A 21,773-nucleotide genomic window follows, 5' to 3' on the forward strand; every position below is an offset into this window, starting at 1 on the left:
TCCTACACATTGACGAATTCACACGGAAATTGCGTCGCTATGAAATACTTTGGGTTTTATGACCTCTCCTTCTAAATCGAGTAACGTTTCTATGCAAACGACAGGATTTTCTTTTGGGATACAACAATCTCATTTCCGATCCACTAATCCTTCTTTACTGCATCCCTCACTCCCACTAATTGACGAATTCACACGGAAATTGCGTCGCTATGAAATACTATGGGATCTATGACTTCTCCTTCTAAATCGAGTAACGTTGCTATGGAAACGACAGGATTTTCTTTTGGGATACGACAATCTCATTTCCGATCGACTAATCCTTCTTTACTGCATCCCTCACTCCCACTCATTGACCAATTCACACTAAAATTGCGTCGCTATGAAATACTATGTGTTCTAAGACATTTCCTTCTAAATCGAGTAACGTTTCTATAAAAACGACAGGTTTTTCTTTTGGGATACGACAATCACATTTCCGATCCACTAATCCTTCTATACTGCATCCCTCACTCCCACACATTGACGAATTCACAAGGAAATTGCGTCGCTATGAAATACTATGGGTTCTATGACTCCTCATTCTAAATCGAGTAACGTTTCTATGGAAACGACAGGATTTACTTTGGGATACGACAATCACATTTCCGATCCACTAATCCTTCTTTACTGCATCCCTGACTCCCACTCACTGACGAATTCACACGGAAATTGCGTCGCTATGAAATACTATGTGTTCTAAGACAATTCCTTTTAAATCGAGTAACGTTTCTATGGAAACGACAGGATTTTCTTTTGGGATACGACAATCACATTTCCGATCCACTAATCCTTCTTTACTGCATCCCTCACTCCCACTCATTGACGAATTCACACGGAAACTGCGTCGCTATGAAATACTATGGGTTCTATGACTTCTACTTCTAACTCCAGTAACGTTTCTATGGAAACGACAGGATTTTCTTTTGGGATACGACAGTCACATTTCCGATCCACTAATCCTTCTTTACTGCTTCCCTCACTCCCACTCATTGACGAATTCACACGGAAATTGCGTCGCTATGAAATACTATGTGTTCTATGACTTTTCATTCTAAATCGAGTATCGTTTTTATGGAAACGACTGGCTTTTCTTTTGCAATACGAGTATCTCCTTCTCGATGCACTATTCCTTCTTTATTGCATCCCTAGCTAACTCACATTGACGAATTAACACAGAAATTGAGTCGCTATGAAATACTATGGGTTCTATGACTTCTCCTTCTAAATCGAGTTTCATTTCTATGGAAACGACTGGCTTTTCTTTTGCGATACGAGTATCTCCGTCTCGATGCACTATTCCTTCTTTATTGCATCCCTAGCTCCCTCACATTGACGAATTAACACAGAAATTGAGTCGCTATGAAGTACTATGGGTTCTATGACTTCTCCTTCTAAATCGAGCAACGTTTCTATGGAAACGACAGGATTTTCTTTTGGGATACGACAATCTCATTTCCGATCCACTAATCCTCCTTTACTGCATCACTCACTCCCACTCATTGACGAATTCACACGGAAATTGCGTCGCTATGAAATACTATGGGTTCCATGACTTCTCCTTCTAAATCGAGTAACGTTTCTGTGGAAACGACAGGATTTTCTTTTGGGATACGACAATCTCAATTCCGATCCACTAATCCTTCTTTACTGCATCCCTCACTCCCACACATTGACGAATTCACACGGAAATTGCGTCGCTATGAAATACTATGTGTTCTAAGACAGTTCCGTCTAAATCGAGTAACGTTTCCATGAAAACGACAGGATTATATTTTGGGATACGACAATCTCATTTCCGATCCACTAATCCTTCTTTACTGCATCCCTCACTCCCACTCATTGACGAATTCAAACGGAAATTGCGTCGCTATGAAATACTATGGGTTCGATGACTTCTCCTTCTAAATCGAGTAAGGTTTCTATGGAAACGACAGGATTCTCTTTTGGGATACGACAATCACATTTCCGATCCACTAATCCTTCTTTACTGCATCCCTCACTCCCACTCATTGACCAATTCACACAGAAATTGCGTCGCTATGAAATACTATGTGTTCTAAGACATTTCCTTCTAGATCGAGTAACGTTTCTATGGAAACGACAGGATTTACTTTGGGATACGACAATCACATTTCCGATCCACTAATCCTTCTTTACTGCATCCCTCACTCCCACTCATTGACGAATTCACACGGAAATTGCGTCGCTATGAAATACTATGTGTTCTAAGACATTTCCTTCTAAGTCGAGTAACGTTTCTATGGAAACGACAGGATTTTCTTTTGGGATACGACAATCACATTTCCGATCCACTACTCCTTCTATACTGCATCCCTCAGTCCCACACATTGACGAATTCACAAGGAAATTGCGTCGCTATGAAATACTATGGGTTCTATGACTTCTCCTTCTAAATCGAGCAACGTTTCTATGGAAACGACAGGATTTTCTTTTGGGATACGACAATCTCATTTCCGATCCACTAATCCTCCTTTACTGCATCACTTACTCCCACTCATTGACGAATTCACACGGAAATTGCGTCGCTATGAAATACTATGGGTTCCATGACTTCTCCTTCTAAATCGAGTAACGTTTCTGTGGAAACGACAGGATTTTCCTTTGGGATACGACAATCTCAATTCCGATCCACTAATCCTTCCTTACTGCATCCCTCACTCCCATACATTGACGAATTCACACGGAAATTGCGTCGCTATGAAATACTATGTGTTCTAAGACAGTTCCGTCTAAATCGAGTAACGTTTCCATGAAAACGACAGGATTATATTTTGGGATACGACAATCTCATTTCCGATCCACTAATCCTTCTTTACTGCATCCCTCACTCCCACTCATTGACGAATTCAAACGGAAATTGCGTCGCTATGAAATACTATGGGTTCGATGACTTCTCCTTCTAAATCGAGTAAGGTTTCTATGGAAACGACAGGATTCTCTTTTGGGATACGACAATCACATTTCCGATCCACTAATCCTTCTTTACTGCATCCCTCACTCCCACTCATTGACCAATTCACACAGAAATTGCGTCGCTATGAAATACTATGTGTTCTAAGACATTTCCTTCTAGATCGAGTAACGTTTCTATGGAAACGACAGGATTTTCCTTTGGGATACGACAATCACATTTCCGATCCACCATCCTTCTTTACTGCATCCCTCACTCCCACACATTGACGAATTCACAAGGAAATTGCGTCGCTATGAAATACTATGGGTTCTATGACTTCTCCTTCTAAATCGAGTATCGTCTCTAAGGAAACGACAGGATTTTCTTTTGGGATACGACAATCACATTTCCGATCCACTAATCCTTCTTTGCTGCGTCCCTCACTCCCACTCATTGACGAATTCACACGGAAATTGCATCGCTATGAAATGCTATGTGTTCTACAGCATTTCCTTCTAAATCGAGTAACGTTTCTATGGAAACGATTGGATTTTCTTTTGGGATACGACAATCTCATTTCCGATCCACTAATCCTCCCTTACTGCATCCCTAATTCCCACTCATTGACGAATTCACACGGAAATTGCGTCGCTATGAAATACTATGTGTTCTAAGACATTTCCTTCTAATTCGAGTAACGTTTCTATGGAAACGACAGGATTCTCTTTTGGGATACGACAATCACATTTCCGATCCACCATCCTTCTTTACTGCATCCCTCACTCCTACACATTGACGAATTCACACGGAAATTGCGTCGCTATGAAATACTTTGGGTTTTATGACCTCTCCTTCTAAATCGAGTAACGTTTCTATGCAAACGACAGGATTTTCTTTTGGGATACAACAATCTCATTTCCGATCCACTAATCCTTCTTTACTGCATCCCTCACTCCCACTAATTGACGAATTCACACGGAAATTGCGTCGCTATGAAATACTTTGGGTTTTATGACCTCTCCTTCTAAATCGAGTAACGTTTCTATGCAAACGACAGGATTTTCTTTTGGGATACAACAATCTCATTTCCGATCCACTAATCCTTCTTTACTGCATCCCTCACTCCCACTAATTGACGAATTCACACGGAAATTGCGTCGCTATGAAATACTATGGGTTCTATGACTTCTCCTTCTAAATCGAGTAACGTTTCTATGGAAACGACAGGATTTTCTTTTGGGATACGACAATCTCATTTCCGATCCACTAATCCTTCTTTACTGCATCCCTCACTCCCACTCATTGACCAAATCACACTAAAATTGCGTCGCTATGAAGTACTATGTGTTCTAAGACATTTCCTTCTAAATCGAGTAACGTTTCCATGGAAACGACAGGATTTTCTTTTGGGATACGACGATCACATTTCCGATCCACTAATCCTTCTTTACTGCATCCCTCACTCCCACACATTGACGAATTCACACGGAAATTGCGTCGCTATGAAATACTATGTGTTCTAAGACATTTCCTTCTAAATCGAGTAACGTTTCTATGGAAACGACAGGATTTCCTTTTGGGATACGACAATCACTTTTCCGATCCACTAATCCTTCTTTCCTGCATCCCTCACTCCCACACATTGACGAATTCACACGGAAATTGCGTCGCTATGAAATACTATGTGTTCTAAGACATTTCATTCTAAATCGAGTAACGTTTCTAAGGAAACGACAGGATTTACTTTGGGATACGACAATCACATATCCGATCCACTAATCGTTCTTTACTGCATCCCTTACTCCCACTCATTGACGAATTCACACGGAAATTGCGTCGCTATGAAATACTATGTGTTCTAAAACATTTCCTTCCAAGTCGAGTAACGTTTCTATGGAAACGACAGGATTCTCTTTTGGGATACGACAATCTCATTTCCGATCCACTAATCCTTCTTTACTGCATCCCTCACTCCCACACATTGACGAATTCACACGGAAATTGCGTCGCTATGACATACTATGTGTTCTAAGACATTTCCTTCTAAATCGAGTAACGTTTCTATGGAAACGACAGGATTTTATTTTGGGATACGTCAATCACATTTCCGATCCACTAATCCTTCTTTACTGCATCCCTCACTCCCACTCATTGACCAATTCACACGGAAATTGCGTCGCTATGAAATACTATGTGTTCTAAGACATTTCTTTCTAAATCGAGTAACATTTCCATGGAAAGGACAGGATTTTCTTTTGGGATACGACAATCACATTTCCGATCCACTAATCCTTCTTTACTGCATCCCTCACTCCCACACATGTCGAATTCACACGGAAACTGCGTCGCTTTGAAATACTATGTGTTCTAAGACATTTCCTTCTAAATCGAATAACGTTTCTATGGAAACGACAGGATTTTCTTTTGGGATACGTCAATCACATTTCCGATCCACTAATCCTTCTTTACTGCAACCCTCAGTCCCACACATTGACGAATTCACACGGAAATTGCGTCGCTATGAAACACTATGGGTTCTATGACCTCTCCTTCTAAATCGAGTATCGTTTCTATGGAAACGACAGGATATTCTTTTGGGATACGACAATCTCATTTCCGATCCACTAATCCTTCTTTACTGCATCCCTCACTCCCACACATTGACGAATTCACACGGAAATCGCGTCGTTTTGAAATACTATGTGTTCTAAGACATTTCCTTCTAAGTCGAGTAACGTTTCTATGGAACCGACAGGATTTTCTTTAGGGATACGACAATCACATTTCCGATCCACTAATCCTTCTATACTGCATCCCTCACTCCCACACATTGACGAATTCACAACGAAATTGCGTCGCTATGAAATACTATGGGTTCTATGACTTCTCCTTCTAAATCGAGTAACGTTTCTATGGAGACGACAGGATTTACTTTGGGATACGACAATCACATTTCCGATCCACTAATCCTTCTTTACTGCATCCCTCACTCCCACTCATTGACGAATTCACACGGAAATTGCGTCGCTATGAAATACTATGTGTTCTAAGACATTTCCTTCTAAGTCGAGTAACGTTTCTATGGAAACGACAGGATTTTCTTTTGGGATACGTCAATCACATTTCCGATCCACTACTCCTTCTATACTGTATCCCTCACTCCCACACATTGACGAATTCACAAGGAAATTGCGTCGCTATGAAATACTATGGGTTCTATGACTTCTCCTTCTAAATCGAGTATCGTTTCTATGGAAACGACTGGCTTTTCTTTTGCGATACGAGTATCTCCTTCTCGATGCACTATTCCTTCTTTATTGCATTGCTAGCTCCCTCACATTGACGAATTAACACAGAAATTGAGTCGCTATGAAATACTATGCGTTCTATGAGTTCTCATTCTAAATCGAGTAACGTTGCTATGGAAATGACAGGATTTTCTTTTCGGATTGGACAATCTCATTTCCGATCCACTAATCCCTCTTTACTGCATCCCTCACTCCCACTCATTGACGAATTCACAAGGAAATTGCGTCGCTATGAAATACTATGTGTTCTAAGACATTTCCTTTTAAATCGAGTAACGTTTCTATGGAATCGACAGGATTTTCTTTTGGGATACAACGATCACATTTCCGATCCACTAATCCTTCTTTACTTCATCCCTCACTCCCACTCATTGACGAATTCACACGGAAATTGCGTCGCTATGAAATACTATGGGTTCTATGACTTCTCCTTCTAAATCGAGTAACGTTTCTATGGAAACGACAGGATTTTCTTTCGGGATACGACTATCACATTTCCGATCCACTAATCCTTCTTTACTGCATCCCTCACTCCCACTCATTGACGAATTCACACGGAAATTGCGTCGCTATGAAATACTATGGGTTCTATGACTTCTCCTTCTAAATCGAGTAACGTTTCTATAGAAACGACAGGAGTTTCTTTTGGGATACGACAATCACATTTCCTATCCACTAATCCTTCATTACTGCATCCCTCACTCCCACACGTTGACGAATTCACACGGTAATTGCGTCGCTATGACATGCTATGGGTTCTATGACTTCTCCTTCTAAATCGAGTAACGTTTCTATGGAAACGACAGGATTTTCTTTTGGGATACGACAATCACATTTCCGATCCACTAATCCTTCTTTACTGCATCCCTCACTCCCACTCATTGACGAATTCACACGGAAACTGCGTCGCTATGAAATACTATGGGTTCTATGACTTCTACTTCTAACTCCAGTAACGTTTCTATGGAAACGACAGGATTTTCTTTTGGGATACGACAGTCACATTTCCGATCCACTAATCCTTCTTTACTGCTTCCCTCACTCCCACTCATTGACGAATTCACACGGAAATTGCGTCGCTATGAAATACTATGTGTTCTATGACTTTTCATTCTAAATCGAGTATCGTTTTTATGGAAACGACTGGCTTTTCTTTTGCAATACGAGTATCTCCTTCTCGATGCACTATTCCTTCTTTATTGCATCCCTAGCTAACTCACATTGACGAATTAACACAGAAATTGAGTCGCTATGAAATACTATGGGTTCTATGACTTCTCCTTCTAAATCGAGTTTCATTTCTATGGAAACGACTGGCTTTTCTTTTGCGATACGAGTATCTCCGTCTCGATGCACTATTCCTGCTTTATTGCATCCCTAGCTCCCTCACATTGACGAATTAACACAGAAATTGAGTCGCTATGAAGTACTATGGGTTCTATGACTTCTCCTTCTAAATCGAGCAACGTTTCTATGGAAACGACAGGATTTTCTTTTGGGATACGACAATCTCATTTCCGATCCACTAATCCTCCTTTACTGCATCACTCACTCCCACTCATTGACGAATTCACACGGAAATTGCGTCGCTATGAAATACTATGGGTTCCATGACTTCTCCTTCTAAATCGAGTAACGTTTCTGTGGAAACGACAGGATTTTCTTTTGGGATACGACAATCTCATTTCCGATCCACTAATCCTTCTTTACTGCATCCCTCACTCCCACACATTGACGAATTCACACGGAAATTGCGTCGCTATGAAACACTATGTGTTCTAAGACAGTTCCGTCTAAATCGAGTAACGTTTCCATGAAAACGACAGGATTATATTTTGGGATACGACAATCTCATTTCCGATCCACTAATCCTTCTTTACTGCATCCCTCACTCCCACTCATTGACGAATTCAAACGGAAATTGCGTCGCTATGAAATACTATGGGTTCGATGACTTCTCCTTCTAAATCGAGTAAGGTTTCTATGGAAACGACAGGATTCTCTTTTGGGATACGACAATCACATTTCCGATCCACTAATCCTTCTTTACTGCATCCCTCACTCCCACTCATTGACCAATTCACACGGAAATTGCGTCGCTATGACATACTATGTGTTCTAAGACATTTCCTTCTAAATCGAGTAACGTTTCTATGGAAACGACAGGATTTTCTTTTGGGATACGTCAATCACATTTCCGATCCACTAATCCTTCTTTACTGCATCCCTCACTCCCACTCATTGACCAATTCACACGGAAATTGCGTCGCTATGAAATACCATGTGTTCTAAGACATTTCCTTCTAAATCGAGTAACATTTCCATGGAAAGGACAGGATTTTCTTTTGGGATACGACAATCACATTTCCGATCCACTAATCCTTCTTTACTGCATCCCTCACTCCCACACATGTCGAATTCACACGGAAATTGCGTTGCTATGAATTACTATGTGTTCTAAGACATTTCCTTCAAAATCGAGTAACGTTTCTATGGAAACGACAGGATTTTCTTTTGGGATACGACAATCACATTTCCGATCCAATAATCCTTCTTTACTCCATCCCTCACTGCCATACATTGACGAATTCACACGGAAATTGCGTCGCTATGAAATACTATGGGTTCTATGACTTCTAATTCTAAATCGAGTAATGTTTCTATGGAAACGACAGGATTTTCTTTTGGGATACGACAATCACATTTCCAATTCATTAATCCTTCTTTACTGCATCCCTCACTCCCACACACTGACGAATTCACACGGAAATTGCGTCGCTATGAAATACTATGTGCTCTAAGACATTTCATTCTAAATCGAGTATCGTTTCTATGGAAGCGACAGGATTTTCTTTTGGGATGCGACAATCACATTTCCGATCCACTAATCCTTCTTTACTGCATCCCTCACTCCCACACATTGACGAATTCACACGGAAATTGCGTCGCTATGAAATACTATGGGTTCTATGACTTCTCCTTCTAAATCGAGTAACGTTTCTATGGAAACGACAGGATTTTCTTTTGGGATACGACAATCTCATTTCCGATCCACTAATCCTTCTTTACTGCATCCCTCACTCCCACACATTGACGAATTCACACGGAAATTCCGTCGCTATGAAATACGAGGACTATTTGTTCTAAGACATTTCCCTCTAAATCGAGTAACGTTTCTATGGAAACGACAGGTTTTTCTTTTGGGATACGGCAATCACATTTCCGATCCACTAATCCTTCTTTACTGCATCCCTCACTCCCAAACATTGACGAACTCACACGGAAAATCCGTCGCTATGAAATACGAGTACAATGTGTTCTAAGACATTTCCTTCTAAATCGAGTAACGTTTCTGTGGAAACGACAGGATTTTCTTTTGGGATACGACAATCTCATTTCCGATCCACTAATCCTTATTTACTGCATCCCTCACTCCCACTCATTGACGAATTCACACAGAAATTGCGTCGCTATGAAATACTATGTGTTCTAAGACATTTCCTTCTAAATCGAGTAACGTTTCTATGGAAACGACAGGATTTTCTTTTGGGATACGACAATCACATTTCCGATCCAATAATCCTTCTTTACTCCATCCCTCACTGCCATACATTGACGAATTCACACGGAAATTGCGTCGCTATGAAATACTATGGGTTCTATGACTTCTAATTCTAAATCGAGTAATGTTTCTATGGAAACGACAGGATTTTCTTTTGGGATACGACAATCTCATTTCCGATCCACTAATCCTTCTTTACTGCATCCCTCACTCCCACACATTGACGAATTCATACGGAAATTCCGTCGCTATGAAATACGAGGACTATTTGTTCTAAGACATTTCCTTCTAAATCGAGTAACGTTTCTATGGAAACGACAGGATTTTCTTTTGGGATACGGCAATCTCATTTCCGATCCACTAATCCCTCTTTACTGCATCCCTCACTCCCAACCATTGACGAATTCACACGGAAATTCCGTCGCTATGAAATACGAGTACTATGTGTTCTAAGACATTTCCTTCTAAATCGAGTAACGTTTCTATGGAAACGACAGGATTTTCTTTTGGGATACGGCAATCTCATTTCCGATCCACTAATCCCTCTTTACTGCATCCCTCACTCCCAACCATTGACGAATTCACACGGAAATTCCGTCGCTATGAAGTACGAGTACTATGTGTTCTAAGACATTTCCTTCTAAATCGAGTAACGTTTCTGTGGAAACGACAGGATTTTCTTTTGGGATACGACAATCTCATTTCCGATCCACTAATCCTTCTTTACTGCATCCCTCACTCCCACACATTGACGAATTCATACGGAAATTCCGTCGCTATGAAATACGAGGACTATTTGTTCTAAGACATTTCCTTCTAAATCGAGTAACGTTTCTATGGAAACGACAGGATTTTCTATTGGGATACGACAATCTCATTTCCGATCCACTAATCCTTCTTTACTGCATCCCTCACTCCCACACATTGACGAATTCATACGGAAATTCCGTCGCTATGAAATACGAGGACTATTTGTTCTAAGACATTTCCTTCTAAATCGAGTAACGTTTCTATGGAAACGACAGGATTTTCTATTGGGATACGACAATCTCATTTCCGATCCACTAATCCTTCTTTACTGCATCCCTCACTCCCAACCATTGACGAATTCACACGGAAATTCCGTCGCTATGAAATACGAGTACTATGTGTTCTAAGACATTTCCTTCTAAATCGAGTAACGTTTCTATGGAAACGACAGGATTTTCTTTTGGGATACGGCAATCTCATTTCCGATCCACTAATCCCTCTTTACTGCATCCCTCACTCCCAACCATTGACGAATTCACACGGAAATTCCGTCGCTATGAAATACGAGTACTATGTGTTCTAAGACATTTCCTTCTAAATCGAGTAACGTTTCTGTGGAAACGACAGGATTTTCTTTTGGGATACGACAATCTCATTTCCGATCCACTAATCCTTCTTTACTGCATCCCTCACTCCCACACATTGACGAATTCATACGGAAATTCCGTCGCTATGAAATACGAGGACTATTTGTTCTAAGACATTTCCTTCTAAATCGAGTAACGTTTCTATGGAAACGACAGGATTTTCTATTGGGATACGACAATCTCATTTCCGATCCACTAATCCTTCTTTACTGCATCCCTCACTCCCACACATTGACGAATTCATACGGAAATTCCGTCGCTATGAAATACGAGGACTATTTGTTCTAAGACATTTCCTTCTAAATCGAGTAACGTTTCTATGGAAACGACAGGATTTTCTATTGGGATACGGCAATCTCATTTCCGATCCACTAATCCCTCTTTACTGCATCCCTCACTCCCAACCATTGACGAATTCACACGGAAATTCCGTCGCTATGAAATACGAGTACTATGTGTTCTAAGACATTTCCTTCTAAATCGAGTAACGTTTCTATGGAAACGACAAGATTTTCTTTTGGGATACGACAATCTCATTTCCAATCCACTAATCCTTCTTTACTACATCCCTCACTCCCACTCATTGACGAATTCACACGGAAATTGCGTCGCTATGTAATCCTATGGATTCTATGACTTCTCCTTCTAAATCGAGTACCGTTTCTATGGAAACGACAGGATTTTCTTTTGGGATACGACAATCTTAATTCCGATCCACTAATCCTTCTTTACTGCATCCCTCACTCCCACTCATTGACCAATTCACACGGAAATCGCGTCGCTATGAAATACTATGTGTTCCAAGACATTTCCTTCTAAATCGAGTAACGTTTCTATGGAAACGACAGGATTTTCTTTTGGGATACGACAATCTCATTTGCGATCCTCTAATCCTTCTTTACTGCATCCCTCACTCCCACACATGTCGAATTCACACGGAAATTGCGTTGCTATGAATTACTATGTGTTCTAAGACATTTCCTTCAAAATCGAGTAACGTTTCTATGGAAACGACAGGATTTTCTTTTGGGATACGACAATCACATTTCCGATCCAATAATCCTTCTTTACTCCATCCCTCACTGCCATACATTGACGAATTCACAAGGAAATTGCGTCGCTATGAAATACTATGGGTTCTATGACTTCTAATTCTAAATCGAGTAACGTTTCTATGGAAACGACAGGATCGTCTTTTGGGATACGACAATCACATTTCTGATCCACTAATCCTTCTCTACTTTATCCCTCACTCCCATACATCGACGAATTCACACGGAAATTGCGTCGCTATGAATTACTATGGGTTCTATGACTTCTCCTTCTAAATCGAGTAACGTTTCTTTGGAAACGACAGGATTTTCTTTTGGGATACGACAATCTCATTTCCGATTCACTAATCCTTCTTTACTGCATCCCTCACTCCCACACATTGACGAATTCACACGGAAATTGCGTCGCTATGAAATACGAGTACTATGTGTTCTAAGACATTTCCTTCTAAATCGAGTAACGTTTCTATGGAAACGACAGGATTTTCTTTTGGGATACGACAATCTCATTTCCGATCCACTAATCCTTCTTTACTGCATCCCTCACTCCCACACATTGACGAATTCACACGGAAATTCCGTCGCTATGATATACGAGTACTATGTGTTCTAAGACATTTCCTTCTAAATCGAGTAACGTTTCTATGGAAACGACAGGATTTTCTTTTGGGATACGACAATCACATTTCCGCTCCACTAATCTATCTTTACTGCATCCCTCACTCCCAACCCTTAACGAATTCACACGGAAATTGAGTCGCTATGAAATACGAGTACTACGTGTTCTAAGACATTTCCTTCTAAATCGAGTAACGTTTCTTATGGAAACGACAGGATTTTCTTTTGGGATACGACAATCTCATTTCCGATCCACTAATCCTTCTTTACTGCATCCCTCACTCCCACACATTGACGAATTCACACGGAAATTCCGTCGCTATGAAATACGAGTACTATGTGTTCTAAGACATTTCCTTCCAAATCGAGTCACGTTTCTATGGAAACGACAGGATTTTCTTTTGGGATACGACAATCTCATTTCCGATCCACTAATCCTTCTTTACTGAATCCCTCACTCCCACTCATTGACGAATTCACACAGAAATGCGTCGCTATGAAATACTATGTGTTCTAAGGCATTTCCTTCTAAATCGAGTAACGTTTCTATGGAAACAACAGGATTTTCTTTTGGGATACGACAATCTCATTTCCGATCCACTAATCCTTCTTTACTGCATCCCTCACTCCCACACATTGACGAATTCACACGGAAATTTCGACGCTATGCAATACTATGTGTTCTAAGACATTTCCTTCTAAATCGAGTAACGTTTCTATGGAAACGACAGGATTTTCTTTTGGGATACGACAATCACATTTCCGATCCACTAATCCTTCTTTACTGCATCCCTTGCTCCCACACATTGACGAATTCACACGGAAATTGCGTCGCTATGTAATACTATGGGTTCTATGACTTCTCATTCTAAATCTAGTAACGTTTCTGTGGAAACGACAGGATTTTCTTTTGGGATACGACATTCTCATTTCCGATTCACTAATCCTTCTTTACTGCATCCCTCACTCCCACACATTGACGAATTCACACGGAAATTGCGTCGCTATGAAATACTATGTGTTCTAAGACATTTCCTTCTAAATCGAGTAACGTTTCTATGGAAACGACAGGATTTTCTTTTGGGATACGACAATCTCATTTCCAATCCACTAATCCTTCTTTACTACATCCCTCACTCCCACTCATTGACGAATTCACACGGAAATTGTGTCGCTATGTAATACTATGGGTTCTATGACTTCTCCTTCTAAATCGAGTACCGTTTCTATGGAAACGACAGGATTTTCTTTTGGGATACGACAATCTTATTTCCGATCCACTAATCCTTCTTTACTGCATCCCTCACTCCCACTCATTGACCAATTCACACGGAAATTGCGTCGCTATGAAATACTATGTGTTCCAAGACATTTCCTTCTAAATCGAGTAACGTTTCTATGGAAAGGACAGGATCTTCTTTTGGGATACGACAATCACATTTCCGATCCACTAATCCTTCTCTACTTTATCCCTCACTCCCATACATTGACGAATTCACACGGAAATTGCGTCGCTATGAATTACTATGGGTTCTATGACTTCTCCTTCTAAATCGAGTAACGTTTCTTTGGAAACGACAGGATTTTCTTTTGGGATACGACAATCTCATTTCCGATTCACTAATCCTTCTTTACTGCATCCCTCACTCCCACACATTGACGATTTCACACGGAAATTGCGTCGCTATTAAATACGAGTACTATGTGTTCTAAGACATTTCCTTCTAAATCGAGTAACGTTTCTATGGAAACGACAGGATTTTCTTTTGGGATACGACAATCTCATTTCCGATCCACTAATCCTTCTTTACTGCATCCCTCACTCCCACACATTGACGAATTCACACGGAAATTCCGTCGCTATGATATACGAGTACTATGTGTTCTAAGACATTTCCTTCTAAATCGAGTAACGTTTCTATGGAAACGACAGGATTTTCTTTTGGGATACGACAATCACATTTCCGCTCCACTAATCTATCTTTACTGCATCCCTCACTCCCAACCCTTAACGAATTCACACGGAAATTGAGTCGCTATGAAATACGAGTACTACGTGTTCTAAGACATTTCCTTCTAAATCGAGTAACGTTTCTTATGGAAACGACAGGATTTTCTTTTGGGATACGACAATCTCATTTCCGATCCACTAATCCTTCTTTACTGCATCCCTCACTCCCACACATTGACGAATTCACACGGAAATTCCGTCGCTATGAAATACGAATACTATGTGTTCTAAGACATTTCCTTCCAAATCGAGTCACGTTTCTATGGAAACGACAGGATTTTCTTTTGGGATACGACAATCTCATTTCCGATCCACTAATCCTTCGTTACTGCATCCCTCACTCCCACACATTGACGAATTCACACGGAAATTGCGTCGCTATGAAATACGAGTACTATGTGTTCTAAGGCATTTCCTTCTAAATCGAGTAACGTTTCTATGGAAACGACAGGATTTTCTTTTGGGCCACGACATTCACACTTCCGATCCACTAATCCTTCTTTACTGCATCCCTCACTCCCAAAACATTGACGACTTCACACGGAAATTCCATCGCTATGAAATACGAGTACTATGTGTTCTAAGACATTTATTTCTAAATCGAGTAACGTTTCTATGGAAACGACAGGATTTTCCTTTGGGATACGACAATCACATTTCCGATCCACTAATCCTTCTTTACTGCATCCCTCACTCTCAAACATTGACGAATTCACACGAAAATTCCGTCGCTATGAAATACGAGTGCTATGTGTTCTAAGACATTTCCTTTCAAAATCGAGTAACGATTATATGGAAAAGACAGGATTTTCTTTTGGGATACGACAATCTCATTTCCGATCCACCTATCCTTTTTTACTGCATCCCTCACTCCCACACATTGACGAATTCACACGGAAATTGCGTCGCTATGAAATACGAGTACTATGTGTTCCAAGACATTTCCTTCTAAATCGAGTAACGTTTCTATGGAAACGACAGGATTTTCTTTTGGGATACGACAATCTCATTTCCGATCCACTAATCCTTCTTTACTGCATCCCTCACTCCCACACATTGACGAATTCACACGGAAATTGCGTCGCTATGAAATACTATGGGTTCTATGACTTCTCCTTCTAAATCGAGTAACGTTTCTATGGAAACGACAGGATTTTCTTTTGGGATACGACAATCTCATTTCCGATTCACTAATCCTTCTTTACTGCATCCCTCACTCCCACACATTGACGAATTCACACGGAATATGCGTCGCTATGAAATACTATGTGTTCTAAGACATTTCCGTCTAAATCGAGTAACGTTTCTATGGAAACGACAGGATTTTCTTTTGGGATACAACAATCTCATTTCCGATCCACTAATCCTTCTTTACTGCATCCCTCACTCCCACTCATTGACGAATTCACACGGAAATTGCGTCGCTATGAAGTACTATGGGTTCTATGACTTCTCCTTCTAAATCGAGTACCGTTTCTATGGAAACGACAGGATTTTCTCTTGGGATACGACAATCTTGTTTCCGATCCACTAATCCTTCTTTACTAAATTCATCACTCCCACTCATTGACCAATTCACACGTAAATTGCGTCGCTATGAAATACTATGTGTTCTAAGACATTTCCTTCTAAATCGAGTAACGTTTCTATGGAAACGACAGGATTTTCTTTTGGGATACGACAATCTCATTTCCGATCCACTAATCCTTCTTTACTGCATCCCTCACTCCCACACATTGACGAATTCACACGGAATATGCGTCGCTATGAAATACTATGTGTTCTAAGACATTTCCGTCTAAATCGAGTAACGTTTCTATGGAAACGACAGGATTTTCTTTTGGGATACGACAATCTCATTTCCGATCCACTAATCCTTCTTTACTGCATCCCTCACTCCCACTCATTGACGAATTCACACGGAAATTGCGTCGCTACGAAATACTATTGGTTCTATGACTTCTCCTTCTAAATCGAGTACCGTTTCTATGGAAACGACAGGATTTTCTTTTGGGACACGACAATCTTATTTCCGATACACTAATCCTTCTTTACTGCATCCCTCACTTCCACTCATTGACCAATTCACACGGAAATTGCGTCGCTATGAAATACTGTGTGTTCTAAGACATTTCCTTCTAAATCCAGTAACGTTTCTATGGAAACGACAGGATTTTCTTTTGGGATACGACAATCTCATTTCCGATCCTCTAATCCTTTTTTACTGCATCCCTCACTCCCACACATTGACGAATTCACACGAAAATTGCGTCGCTATGAAATACTAGGTGTTCTAAGACATTTCCTTCTAAATCGAGTAACGCTTCCATGGAAACGACATAATTTTTTTTTGGGATACGACAATCTCATTTCCGATCCACTAATCCTTCTTTACTGCATCCCTCACTCCCACACATTGACGAATTCACACGGAAATTCCGTTGCTATGAAATACGAGTACTATGTGTTCTATGACAATTCCTTCTAAATCGAGTAACGCTTCTATCTAAACGACAGGATTTTCTTTTGTGATACGGCAATCTCATTTCCGATCCACTAATCCTTCTTTACTGCATCCCTCACTCCCACACATTGACGAATTCACACGGAAATTCCGTCGCTATGAAATACGAGTACTATGTGTTCTAAGACATTTCCTCCTAAATCGAGTAACGTTTCTATGGAAACGACAGGATTTTCTTTTGGGATACGACAATCTCACTTCCGATCCACTAATCCTTCTTTACTGCATCCCTCACTCCCACACATTGACGAATTCACACGGAAATTCCGTCGCTATGAAATACGAGTACTATGTGTTCTAAGACATTTCCTTCTAAATCGAGTAACGTTTCTATGGAAACGACAGGATTTTCTTTTGGGATACGACAATCTCATTTCCGATCCACTAATCCTTCTTTACTGCATCCCTCACTCCCACTCATTGACGAATTCACACGGAAATTGCGTCGCTACGAAATACTAGTGGTTCTATGACCTCTCCTTCTAAATCGAGTACCGTTTCTATGGAAACGACAGGATTTTCTTTTGGGATACGACAATCTTTTTTCCGATACACTAATCCTTCTTTACTGCATCCCTCACTCCCACTCATTGACCAATTCACACGGAAATTGCGTCGCTATGAAATACTGTGTGTTCTAAGACATTTCCTTCTAAATCGAGTAACGTTTCTATGGAAACGACAGGATTTTCGTTTGGGATACGACAATCTCATTTCCTATCCTCTAATCGTTCTTTACTGCATCCCTCACTCCCACACATTGACGAATTCACACGGAAATTGCGTCGCTATGAAATACTATGTGTTCTAAGACATTTCCTTCTAAATCGAGTATCGTTTCTAGGGAAACGACAGGATTTTCTTTTGGAATACGACAATCTCATTTCCGATCCTCTAATCCTTCTTTACTGCATCCCTCACTCCCACACATTGACGAATTCACACGGAAATTCCGTCGCTATGAAATACGAGTACTATGTGTTCTAAGACATTTCCTACTAAATCGAGTAACGTTTCTATGGAAACGACAGGACTTTCTTTTGGGATACGACAATCTCATTTCCGATCCACTAATCCTTCTTTACTGCATCCCTCACTCCCACACATTGACGAATTCACACGGAAATTCCGTCGCTATGAAATACGAGTACTATTTGTTCTAAGACATTTCCTTCTAAATCGAGTTACGTTTCTATGGAAACGACAGGATTTTCGTTTGGGATACGACAATCTCATTTCCGATCCACTAATCCTTCTTCACTGCGTCCCTCACTCCCACACATTGACGAATTCACACGGAAATTGCGTCGCTATGAAATACGAGTACTATGTGTTCTAAGACATTTCCTTCTAAATCGAGTAACGTTTCTATGGAAACGACAGGATTTTCTTTTGGGATACGACAATCTCATTTCCGATCCACTAATCCTTCTTTACTGCATCCCTCACTTCCAAATATTGACGAATTCACACGGCAATTCCGTCGCTATGAAATGCGAGTACTATGTGTTCTAAGACATTTCCTTCTAAATCGAGTAACGTTTCTATGGAAACGACAGGATTTTCTTTTGGGATACGACAATCTCATTTCCGATCCACTAATCCTTCTTTACTGCATCCCGCACTCCCACACATTGACGATTTCACACGGAAATTCCGTCGCTATGAAATGCGAGTACTATGTGTTCTATGACATTTCCTTCTAAATCGAGTAACGTTTCTATGGAAACGACAGGATTTTCTTTTGGGATACGACAATCTCATTTCCGATCCACTAATCCTTCTTTACTGCGTCCCTCACTCCCACACATTGACGAATTCACACGGAAATTGCGTCGCTATGAAATACGAGTACTATGTGTTCTAAGACATTTCCTTTTAAATCGAGTAACGTTTATATGGAAACGACAGGATTTTTTTTTGGGATACGACAATCTCATTTCCGATCCACTAATCCTTCTTTACTGAATCCCTCACTCCCAAACATTGACGAACTCACACGGAAATTCCGTCGCTATGAAATACGAGTACTATGTGTTCTAAGACATTTCCTTTTAAATCGAATAACGTTTCTATGGAAACGACAGGATTTTCTTTTGGGATACGACAATCTCATTTCCGATCCACTAATCCTTCTTTACTGTGTCCCTCACTCCCACACATTGACGAATTCACACGGAAATTGCGTCGCTATGAAATACGAGTACTATGTGTTCTAAGACATTTCCTTTTAAATCGAGTAACGTTTCTATGGAAACGACAGGATTTTCTTTTGGGATACGACAATCACATATCCGATCCACTAATCCTTCTTTACTGCATCCCTCACTCCCAAACATTGACGAATTCACACGGAAATTGCGTCGCTATGAAATACGAGTACTATGTGTTCTAAGACATTTCCTTCTAAATCGAGTAACGTTTCTATGGAAACGACAGGACTTCCTTTTGGGATACGACAATCTCATTTCCGATACACTAATCCTTCTTTACTGCATCCCTCACTCCCACACATTGACGAATTCACACGGAAATTCCGTCGCTATGAAATACGAGTACTATGTGTTCTAAGACATTTCCTTCTAAATCGAGTAACGTTTCTATGGAAACGACAGGATTTTCTTTTGGGATGCGACAATCTCATTTCCGATCCACTAATCCTTCTTTACTGCGTCCCTCACTCCCACACATTGACGAATTCACACAGAAATTGCGTCGCTATGAAATACGAGTACTATGTGTTCTAAGACATTTCCTTCTAAATCGAGTAACGTTTCTATGGAAACGACAGGATTTTCTTTTGGGATACGACAATCTCATTTCCGATCCACTAATCGTTCTTTACTGCATCCCTCACTCCCAAAAATTGACGAATTCACACGGCAATTCCGTCGCTATGAAATGCGAGTACTATGTGTTCTAAGACATTTCCTTCTAAATCGAGTAACGTTTCTATGGAAACGACAGGATTTTCTTTTGGGATACGACAATCTCATTTCCGATCCACTAATCCTTCTTTACTGCATCCCTCACTCCCACGCATTGACGAATTCACACGGAAATTCCGTCGCTATGAAATACGAGTACTATGTGTTCTAAGACATTTCCTTCTAAATCGAGTAACGTTTCTATGGAAACGACAGGATTTTCTTTTTGGATACGACAATCTCATTTCCGATCCACTAATCCTTCTTTACTGCATCCCTCACTCCCACACATTGACGAATTCACACGGAAATTCCGTCGCTATGAAATGCGAGTACTATGTGTTCTAAGACATTTCCTTCTAAATCGAGTAACGTTTCTATGGAAACGACAGGATTTTCTTTTGGGATACGACAATCTCATTTCCGATCCACTAATCCTTCTTTACTGCATCCCCACACATTGACGAATTCACACGGAATTTCCGTCGCTATGAAATACGAGTACTATATGTTCTAAGACATTTCCTTCTAAATCGAGTAACGTTTCTATGGAAACGACAGGATTTTCCTTTGGGATACGACAATCACATTTCCGATCCACTAATCCTTCTTTACTGCATCCCTCACTCCCAAACATTGACGAATTCACACGGAAATTCCGTCGCTATGAAATACGAGTACTATGTGTTCTAAGACATTTCCTTCTAAATCGAGTAACGTTGCTATGGAAACGACAGAATTTTCTTTTGGGATACGACAATCTCATTTCCGATCCACTAATCCTTCTTTACTGCATCCCTCACTCCCACACATTGACGAATTCACACGGAAATTCCGACGCTATGAAATACGAGTACTATGTGTTCTAAGACATTTCCTTCTAAATCGAGTAACGTTTCTATGGAAACGACATAATTTTCCTTTGGGATACGACAATCACATTTCCGATCCACTAATCCTTCTTTACTGCATCCCTCACTCCCAAACATTGACGAATTCACACGGAAATTCCGTCGCTATGTAATACGAGTACTATGTGTTCTAAGACATTTCCTTCTAAATCGAGTAACGTTTCTATGGAAACGACAGGATTTTCTTTTGGGATACGACAATCACATTTCCGATCCACTGATCCTTCTTTACTGCATGCCTCACTCCCAAACATTGACGAATTCACACGGAAATTGCGTCGCTATGAAATACGAGTACTATGTGTTCTAAGACATTTCCTTCTAAATCGAGTAACGTTTCTATGGAAACGACAGGATTTTCTTTTGGGATACGACAATCACATTTCCGATCCACTAATCCTTCTTTACTGCATCCCTCACTCCCAAACATTGACGAATTCACACGGAAATTGCGTCGCTGTGAAATACGAGTACTATGTGTTCTAAGACATTTCCTTTTAAATCGAGTAA

This window comes from Schistocerca serialis, chromosome 7, assembly GCF_023864345.2.
Source record: "Schistocerca serialis cubense isolate TAMUIC-IGC-003099 chromosome 7, iqSchSeri2.2, whole genome shotgun sequence".
Lineage (NCBI taxonomy): Eukaryota > Metazoa > Arthropoda > Insecta > Orthoptera > Acrididae > Schistocerca > Schistocerca serialis.